This window comes from Nipponia nippon, unplaced genomic scaffold (assembly GCF_047370975.1).
Source record: "Nipponia nippon isolate SJK-2023a ecotype South Korea unplaced genomic scaffold, ASM4737097v1 scaffold_2, whole genome shotgun sequence".
In the NCBI taxonomy this organism is placed as follows: domain Eukaryota; kingdom Metazoa; phylum Chordata; class Aves; order Pelecaniformes; family Threskiornithidae; genus Nipponia; species Nipponia nippon.
Window position 1 is genome coordinate 105,809,045 of NW_028262336.1, and position 10,606 is coordinate 105,819,650.

Genomic DNA, 10,606 nt, shown 5'->3' on the forward strand with positions numbered 1-10,606 from the left:
ATCATTTCAGCCATTTTATTCTCATCTTTTTTATTTTTTACAAACTTAACCGTGAGAGCCTTTTCACTACTGAAATGAATACAGTAATTTTTAATATTGAAGTTATTATTAGGTCAATTATTATGAAGTTCAATTATTAATATTGACCTCTTTGTTGGTTCTCTCCATAACTGATTTTTCATTTCATTGTTACTGATATCTTGTCTCCTTGATCTGTAGATGCTTCAGTCTATATTGTTGGCTCTTGCACAATGGGAATTTGGTAAGATGAGGACCCATAAAGATCTAGACAACAGTAAGGATCTTAAGAAAAATCATGTTGGTCTCTCATCTCCCTATATTCCCTGTTCTTTTGCATAGTCCATTTGCATACAGTGTGCCAAGCTGCCAGCTAACTTTAAGAATTATCCTCTGATGTTCATAATAATTCACAAAGAAATCAGTCCATACTGCCATTGTTAGTCCAAGATGCTTTTTACAGCTAGATTTCCATGTGCTGTTTTTAGCAAAAAATATTTTTTCTTATAAATTCCAAACTCTAATTAGGGCTAAAGGCATGTAGCTCTTACAAAATTAATTCAGGTGTCTTAAAAATGATACAACAAGCAAGCATTGTTTTAAGTTCCATATGTATGAGCTAAATTATTGTTACTTCTGACATTTTTCTTTTAATGTGTTTCTAGACAATAACTTATGATGGAAATTAACTTTTGGTGGAAGCATTCTCTACAATAATACAACAAACTAATCGTTGCTATTATACATGTCTACTTGTTAAAGAAAAAGACCTAATTCATTGGCAAATTATGTTTATGTTATATGCTTCTGCACGTTTATACCTCAGCTACTTAGAACCAAATAAATGTGTATACAGAAAGGATGCTGGTCACACACCTTTGTCTATATACCACAGTATGACTGACAGCAGGAGACAAAAAAGATCGCAAGCTCTCATATCTCATTAGAAGCATTTTCCCAAACAGATACCATTAAATTATAACTTTAAGGACTTAACATTTATAATACACTAAGGCATAGAGGTCAATGGAATGTTTAAAATTGATAGGCTAGTTTATATCAACAAAGTATATGTGTTTGATGGTGTAATTTTGTTATCAAGGAACCTCAACAGTTTACCGAAATATCAATATTATCAGCAGGAACCTACAGTAACTATGAGTATTATTTGACATTATTTCCCACTCTATTCAGCACTTGTTTTCATACTCTACTCAGCATTTGTCAGGCTGCACCTGGCATACCATGTGCAGTTTCAGTCCCCACAATTCAAGAAAGATGTGGACAGACTGGAGAGCGTCCAAAGGAGGGCCATGAAGATGATCGAAAGGCTGGAGAACTTGCCTATGAGGAAAGGCTGAAGGAGTCAGGTCTTTCTGTGGAGACGAGAAGGCTCAGGGGGGACCTAATCACAGTATTGCAGTACTTAAAGGGCAGCTACAAAGAGGATGGAGACTCTCTCTTCACAAGGAGCCACATGGAGAAGACAAGGGACAGTGGGTAAAAGTTGGGCTGGGAGAGTCGACATAAGAAATTTTTTACAGTGAGAACAATTGTTCATTGGAACAACCTCCCCAGGGACGTGCTAGAGTCCCCATCACTGGAGGTTTGCAAGATACCATTGGGCTGGGTGCTAGATAATCTCATCTAGGCTCTCTTTCCCACAAAAGGTGGGACCAGATGATCTTTGGAGGTCCCTTCCAACCTGGGCTATTCTATGGTTCAATGATTCTATTATTGCCTTCCTAAATTATATATTTAGCTGTTATATCTGTAACATTAGAAATAGTTAAAAAAAAAAAAAAAGTAAACATATTCATTATGTTTCTGCAAAGCAACTGACTTCAGAGAAGTTTCATGAGTGAAAGTAAGTGCAGGATTTATCCAAGGGGATTTATTTAGTTGCTTGTTTGCTTGCACTAAAATGAAAAGAATGTGTTATTCAGGATAGTTCTTTTGTTTTCTGGCATCACTACCAAAAAAAAAAAAAAAAGCCATCTATCATCTAGAAAAGAAAGAGCTATGATACACCTCTTCCTCAAGTTCCAAGTATTATTTATTTTTCCTTGCTTTAGGATTCCCTTTCAGGGTATTTTATTGATATTGGCTTAATCATTTCGATCTATGACTGTAAAAGAAGGGATGTGGCACACAGCAGGGAAAAGGATGTATTTCTGGATGTTTACAGTTGCCCTAAGAAAGTGAGTCAAAATTACCCTGTCATCAGAATTCCAATAGGATTTATGTTTAATGTCATGATCTTGAGTTAATTGTTGTGCATCTTTCCTGAAGTAGTGCTTAAAACTGGACTGGCTACTACAGTTGAGACTTAACAGTACTGTATAGAGTGGAAAGACTATTTCACATGTCTTGCAGGCTGCACCTGCCAGTGTTGTTAGCTTTTATTGCTGCAGCATGACTTTGTTGACTCTTACTCAGCTTGTGATCCTCTGTTGCCCCTGGATCCTGTTCTGCAGAAGTACAAACAAGCTGGATGAGCCACATCCTGTATTTGTGCAATTTAGTATGCCTTCTAAAAGTAATGCCTCACACTTGTATCTGTTCCATAACATCCTGTTTTTCTCAGGCCATTCCTACAGTTTGTCAGGATCATTTTGAATTCTAATCTTGTCCTCCAATGTACACACAGTTGCTTCCAGCCTAGTGTTGTTTGCAGATTTAATAAGCACACACTCTATTCCATCATTCAGATCATTAATGGCATTATTATATAGTATCAAACCTTGGTCACCCCTGCAGAAGCACACATGGCACCATTTTCCATGTGGACAATGAGCCATCCATACCTATACTTCATTATAATGAACAGTATATATGGGTTCATCATAGCCTTATAATAAAAGTTACATACAGACCATGTTTCCAAGTCTTGTTTTCAAAATATGTTCTAAGACATTCCTAAAAGCTGAGCTGACAATGAGATGCATGACATAGAGTAATTTAGGCTGGCAGGATCCTTGGAAGGTGACCTGGTTTGATTCTCCCTTTTCTGATACCCCCACCCTCAACACTGTGAGACCTTAAGCAGGGTCAACTTTGAAGTTAGATCCAACATTAAACTTAGGTTGCTGAGGAACCTTGTCCAGTCAAGTTTTGAATATTTCCAGAGTTGAAGATTGTACAGCCTCTCTGGGAATCTTCTTCCAATGTTTAGCCATATTCATGGTGTCTTTTTTTCCCTCATAATTATCAGGAATTTGCCCTCTGCAACTTTTGTTCACTATCTCTCATATTTTCACTGTGCATATCCATCTTCTCTGTTTCTACCTACTGCATGGTTGAAGACAGCAGTTAGCTGCCACTTAGCTTTCTTTTATTCAAAATGAACAAGCCAAGTGCTCTTAACCCCCCCATTGTATGTCATGTGTTCTCGTTCTCTAACCATCTTGATGGCCTCCGCCGGACTCACTCTGCCAGTTTGTCAATGTGTTTCTTATACTGGAGCGCCCCAAACTTGACACGTTTCTCCAAATGCAGTCTCGCAAATGCCAGCTAGAGGAGAATAAGCACTTCAAATAACTGGCTAGCTATAGTCTTACTAATGCAACCCGATTTGTGTTTAAGCTTGCATTGCTGCAGAAGTGCACTGCTTATTCATGCTTATCGTCTTGTCCTTTAGGTAACCCTAGGTCCTTTTCTACACAGCTGCTTTCTAGATACTCAGCCTGTACCATTACAATATTCTGTTCTGGATGCAGGATTTTGCATTTGCCTGTGCTGAATTTCATAAGATGCTGTCAGGTTCCTGAGCACATTCCCCCCTTCTCATAATTTTGTTTGCTGAGTTAAGGAGTGTAGCTGGCTCAGTCCAAGGTCAGCTCCTTCACTAGTAAGAACTGTTGCAAAGCAAGATAGAAGCAAGGGCATATCCCTCCGTTCCCTTGGGAACTGCTTTTAAGCTGAGGCTGTACGGCTGGCCCCTGCCTGTGCTACATTGCCGTTGTGTAGCATCTGCATCTGCCCCTGATTTTGTACCTTCTTGATCCTGGCCCAGACCCTCTGGTTTGGCTTCAGTCCTAACATGGCATCAAACCTGCCTTGTCACTGCAAGACTTTTGAGCTGATCACTGGGTTGGAGATGGACCTGTTTTCTGTGTCCAGACCTGATCCTGACCCGGATTTAATGACTCAACATTCTGGATCTTTGTTAGTGAGGTCTGCCCCTGCATGCCTTGCTGCAGGTTCCTGCCAGCCTGTTTCTCTTCCTGTTGAGGTCCCTCCAAATGGCAGCCCAGCCCTCCACATGGAATCATAGAATCATAAAATCATAGAATCATTTAGGTTGCAAAAGACCTTTAAGATCATTGAGCCAAACGGCAAACCTAACACTGCCAAGTCCACCACTGTTTCCCTAAGTGCCACATCTACACATCTTTTAAATACCTACAGGGATGGGGACGCAACCATTTCCCTGGGCAGCCTGTTCCAATGTCTGATAACCCTTTTGGTGAAGAAATTTTTCCTAATATCCAATCTGAACCTCCCCTGGCACAACTTGAGGCCATTTCCTCTCATCCTATTGCTTGTTACTTGGGAGAAAAGACCGACCCCCACCTCGCTACAACCTCCTTTCAGGAGTGCCTCGCCACTAAGGATTTGCCTTGTGATCACTGGATAGTGTCCAACCCTGCCTACCCCAGCCAGACCCCACTTGCCTTGTTTAGGTACTGTGGGACTGGGCCCTTACTGTCAAGGCCCCTGCCCTGCTGCCTGTGTTGTTGCACTCAGCTCCTGGCTCCCCATCCTTTGTGGAGCAGTGGACTTTTACTAAAGCCAAGGTAAACAGCATTTACTGTTCTCTCGTTACCCACAGAGCCTGCCAAGTTATTAAAGAAGGCAATCAGGTTGGTCAGGTATGTCTTGCTTTGATAAATCCACACTGACTTCCTAATCATGTTTATCTCCTTCATGTGCTGGAAAATTATTTCTGGGAGGACTTGCTCCACAATTTTCCTGGGGACTGGTGTGTGGCCTGTTGTTCCTACAATCCTCTTTCTCAACCTTCTTGAAGATGATTGACATTTATGTTTTTCCAGTAATCAGGATTTTCCCCTGATAACTATGGCCTATCAAAGATAGCGAGCAGCCTTGCGATGACATTGGCCAACTCCCTCAGCAGTACTGGATGCATGTGTTATGCCTGTTAAGTTATCATCGGCTCACATGGGTAGCACTTGACTCCCCCAGACTCTGCCACTAGGCACAGGGACCTGGGAGGGACCAGGGACTGGGGGCAGACCTTGCCAGTAAAGACTGAGGCAAAGAGCTTTAGAGCACTAAGTACTTCAGCCTTTTCCATATCCCGTGTCATTAGTCCCTCAACTTATTTAGCAATAGGTCCACATTTTTCTTACTCTTCCTTTTGTTTTGCCCATAAAAGCTCTTGTGACCTTTCAGGTCCTTTGCCAATTTGAATCCTAACTGAGCTTTTGCTTTCCCGATTCCTTCCCTGAACATTCGAGCATTGTCTCTGTAATCCTCCTGGATAGCTTGGCCCTAATTTCACCTTCTGTAGTCTTGCTATTTTGCATTTGAGATCAGTCAGGAGCTCCCCATTAAGTCAGACTGGCCTTCTGCTATATCTGCTTAAGTTCCAGTACTCCAGGATGGAGCCATTCTTGCATTTTGAGGAAGATGTCCTTGAAGATCAATCAGCTTTCCTGGTCTCCTTTGCTCTTCAGGGCAGCCTCTGATGATATCCTGCCAAGCAAATCCCTGAACAAGCCCAAATCTGCTTTATTCTGCTACTTGCCTTCATTGATTCTCTCAGAATCTTAAACTCCCATCATAACATGGTTACTGCAGCCAAGACTTCCATTGTTTTTCACCTCACCAGTTTTTCCTTACTTGTGAGTAAAAGACCCAGCAGATCACCTTTGTAGTTAATCTCATGTATCACATGTGTCAAAAGACTGTCCTCAGTGGACTCCAGAAAACTCCTGGATTTCTGACACACCACCATGCCACCCCTCCAGCAGATATCAGAGTGGTTAAGACCCCACCATGAGAACTTGGGCCTGCAATCATGAGGCATCTTTCTGTTCTTTCAAGAAAGCTTTGTCCAACTCCTATTCTTCTTGAGACAGTCTGTAATAGATGCTTATCACTGCCTCCCTATGTTGACTTCCCCTATGATCCTGTTACATGAGTTTTGACTTGCCTGTTACCTTTTCCATAGCAGAGCTCTGTGAATTCAAGCCTTTTCTCTGTGCAGTAGAGAGCCTCTCCTCCTTGCCACCCAGCCTCTGGTTCCTAAATAGTCTGTATCCATCTGTTGCAGTGCTCCAGCCATGTGAGCTATTTTACTACACCTCTATGATTCCCTTGACAATGTTGGTGTGCACAAGGATGACAGAGATAATGGTCTGAGGGCTGGGCAAGCTTTGACAATCTCTTTGCAACGTCTTAGATCCAAGCCCCTGGAAACAAACCTCCAAATATGGCAAGCCTGATCATCTGCTTGGTGCCTCTGTCACCTGCAGAAAGCAATCTCTAACCACTGCAGCCTCTTAATGTCACCTTTTCAACATACAGATGAGCTGCATCCCCTAACACGTGCAGTAAAAGAGAAAACCTTTCTGTTGGTTGAAGTCACAAGTATTTCCAACCACCACCGACTCAAATGTAGCTTCTGGCTGACCTCTGACAAGTCTCTGTGAAGAACTTGTAGATTTTCTCCCATTGACTCCCTCCAACACTATGCAGTCTGTTCATCTTCTTCCTTGGCACCTTCACCTGGTGGCTCAATGATTTGAGCAGAGCATACCTCATACAGATGAGGACACCATCACTTCCGTCTGAGTTTCAGGCAGCAGGCACTCTCTGCAACCTGAGACCTGGATGGTCAAGTCCTCTTTCAGGGGATCCATCTCAGTCAAGACTTCTGTGCCAGGAACAGTCAGTCTGGCTGCTGCTGGGGAGCATGTATTGTGGTATGCCAACATCATCATTGTGCTGACTCTTGCCGTCCTGTGCAGTCTCAGAAAAAGACTGTAAGCTCCTTTCTTTTTCCCTCTGGTGTGAACAGCTTCATTGACTGCAAAGTTCCTGGTTTTATACCATTTGTGCCATTCGTGACCAGTGGCACTCCCTAGGAGTTGGTTAACTACGAAGATCGGCACAACCCCTTTCCCTCCCACACACACTAGATTACCTGCCTGGCAGGTAACTTCTAATATTGTTTCTTTGGCTGCTAGCCATGATACATTCACTGTGTGAATGCTAAGTCAGTTTTTTGTAAATTACTCCTACCTATCGGTGAAGGGAAAAAAAGCCACAAGTTTTGGGTGTTTTACATTTTCCCATAAAACAGGTGCATTAGAGGAAGAAGTTTTGAAAACTTCTTCAGCAGATACATCCCCAGCTGAAGTTCTTGAAAGAATTTCATCTGTACTCTTCAGTCTTTAGTCAGTCTTCCTAGGACTACAATAAAGAGGACAGTTAGGGAGAGAAAGGGGGTGGGAGGTTGGTCAGGTAGACTGAATTTCACTGAAGCTATACTTCTGTAATGTGACAAATCTGTCTTCACTTTCACAGTTATATATAATTTTCTTGATAAAAATATACATTTTTTCAGCAATCTTTTTATAAATGTACAAATGTTTTGTATGAAAGTCCATGAATGACATTTATTTACCAAGATACCTAGGGAACTAGGGAAAAGTCCCCAGGAAAACCATACCTTCCAAAATGCATCTCATAGGGGCTGTAAAAGTTATTGCAAGATACTCTAATGTATCATTTGAAAATTAGCAGGTGATCAAGCAATTATGCTGTCATAATGTGTAAGCACAAGGGAGCAGTTATAATTGCACAGGAAAACTTGACTTTGGCATTTCTGGCCTGTAGGATTGTCCTTTCTACAGTGTTTTTTTTTATTTTTCTTGAGTAAATGGAACATAACTTCTAAGAATACATTAATACAACTTATTCTACATAGAACTTCATCAACTTCCATGTTTTTAAACTTTTTTTTTTTCTTACATTGAAATAACTTTCTATTTCTGTTTATACTAATATGATGCAGTATAGCATCAGGCTATTTTCCCTACAGGTTATACGGACCTGGCAAGTAATAACTAAGTTGCAATGTTTGAACAGTGCTAATGTTATATTTGATCAGAACTGTCAGTCTGACTGTGCCTTGTACACATTGCATCTCAAAGGTTTGCATGTTTAAAGAAAAGGGCTCATCAAGACTCACAGCTTTGACTCATTTTCTTGGATAGCTATTGCGTTTTTATTAACCTCCACACAGTTCAATTACTTGCAGTTTCGAACTTCAGGTAGACACATCAATGCCATCTTTAATTTCTTTATAGATAGCTTGCAAGGTATTTGGGTTTGACGTAGGCGTGCAGGAAAAAAAACCAGTCTTTACTTCAGCTTTTAACTTCACTGCTGAGTATGGATAAAGGTTACGTAAATAATTTCTCCTTTCATGGAGTTTTTCTCCACTGTTTAACAGAAGAGCCCAACAGATCTTACTATAGTATCATATTTCCACTTTTATTTCTTTTTTAAGCTTTAAAGATTCTTCATATTTTCCCTATTCATGCCAGCTTTCTTTGCACATAACACTATCTGTGGGAGCTGTTATCACCACAACTGGGCTGTCTAACCTGTATCGTTATATTTTAGCAGAGGTAAACAAAATTATAAGATATCTTACATCATACCTCCTTTTTACCCAGATTTTTGTCATTATTTGTGATTAAGATGCCTCAAAAGTTTAGATAGTCTCTGTTCACTACTTACAAGAGTACTGTGCTTGCTTGCATTCTGGGTAGGCTCATTTGGAGTTATTCTTAGCCTCCTGAAATCAAGTTTTAGCAAGCTCAGCCTGAGAAGGCTTTCTTTTCAAACATACTTAGCTCAGTTTGTGAATGGTTTACACTATTGATTGGACTTTCATTCTTGCATTTAAAAGCAAAAATAGAGTCGTTACCTTATAAGCTTCTGGCTAAATGTTTCTTTAGCAAAACTGATAAAATCCCATTTTGGCTTGCTGGTGATCCAAGACACTCTGATAAACATTTTACATTTACTGTCTGTTTGCTCTGCCTTCTGCTCTCGAGACCAGTGCTTTCCCACAATATAACTTAGTTTCAGCATTCATTTTCATTCTCAGCACAAGTACTGCGTGGTGGGACAGATGCCTTTATCTAGTCTTCTTTTTTCCCTGTGTATTCACAGAAATGGTCTGATTGACCAGTTCCACTGTCAGATTTTGTGTTGTTCTCTGCCTGCTATCAAGTCTAGTGATTACAGCAGTATGGTTTGGATTATCTGTGGGCTCTGTCTTTCTGTAGAGAAAATAAATTGCCTAACAAAGCCTGCCTTGGAAGATCTAAATGAGGTACTTCTCTTTCTCTGGTGTTTTTTGAGGCAACTACCCTGTATATAATTGCCTCGAGAGGTGGCAAGTGTTCTTATATCCTGTGTGAAGAGCAGCCTAGAGCTGACTGATATGAAACGGTGACTAAGTGTGTTTGAATAAGAACTTAAATCAAGGCTGCACAGTAAGCATCTCAATTCGCCATGAAGTTCTCTTCAGCAGCTCTGGGGCTCTGCCTTCCTTGGGAGCTTCCTTCTCTTTGAACTGGCAAGTTAAGCTCTTGTTTTCTGCATTCCTATCAATATTGCACTACTTTCTGCATAAAGGTCTGGCAGAAAGGGTAAATATTGTCCCACTACCTTATCATTCCAGCATGGTGGCTGGGGCAGTATCCTTGCAACTGGGAACCAAAGGTTCAAAACCACTCAGAATAAGAGATTTACATATACTGTTAAGTAGATGATTAGGAGAAAACTGAGTAGTGCCAGCACAACTGTCTGCATAGGATATAAAAAGCAGTTTCCACTGTATCCTCTTTGGCCTCTGATATAAAATGAACTCAATCTTACCTGTTAGTGACGGGCACAGTCTTCAGTGTACTGCCTCATAGACTGGACTGATTCAGGTGCTTAGATGGTGTTAACTTGTGTGTTATATAGATCTATAAGCTTCAGTCTGAGGTTTGGATGCGCAGCAGCTGAAGCTGAAACATTGGCCTCAGAGACAGAAAATGGTCCCTGGCTGATTTTATGTAACAGTGTGTAAAGCAGATACACTTGATATAGAGTATCTTCTACAGAGTACAAATAACCATTGTTCCCTAAAAAGATGACATCACAGTTGAAAGTATTTGTAAGTTCCACGGTGTAGGAACTTGACAAATTCAAAAGTGCCAGCTACCGTCAGATAACCCAAAGATTGCAGCTTTTTTTTTTTAAATCATTCTTTAGAAATAATTTTCAATATGTGATTTTACAATGTGAAATCAGGGTTCCCATGTTCTCTTTTAATCCTTTGGACTGGTTCTCTGCTCCCCAACTCTCCCATCCTTATACTGTAGCATAAAAACAGTTTATGCAGCCTGTGGTATGGATACTCTATACCAATAGGCAGAGTGCTACCTTTCATTCAGTAGTTGGTCGAAGTCTATTTATCAAGGTTGCTTAAAGGACTAAAATTTCTACTTGTACTTCTCAGGCTACATGCTGAGTTCCTGGTTTAGTAGATCCT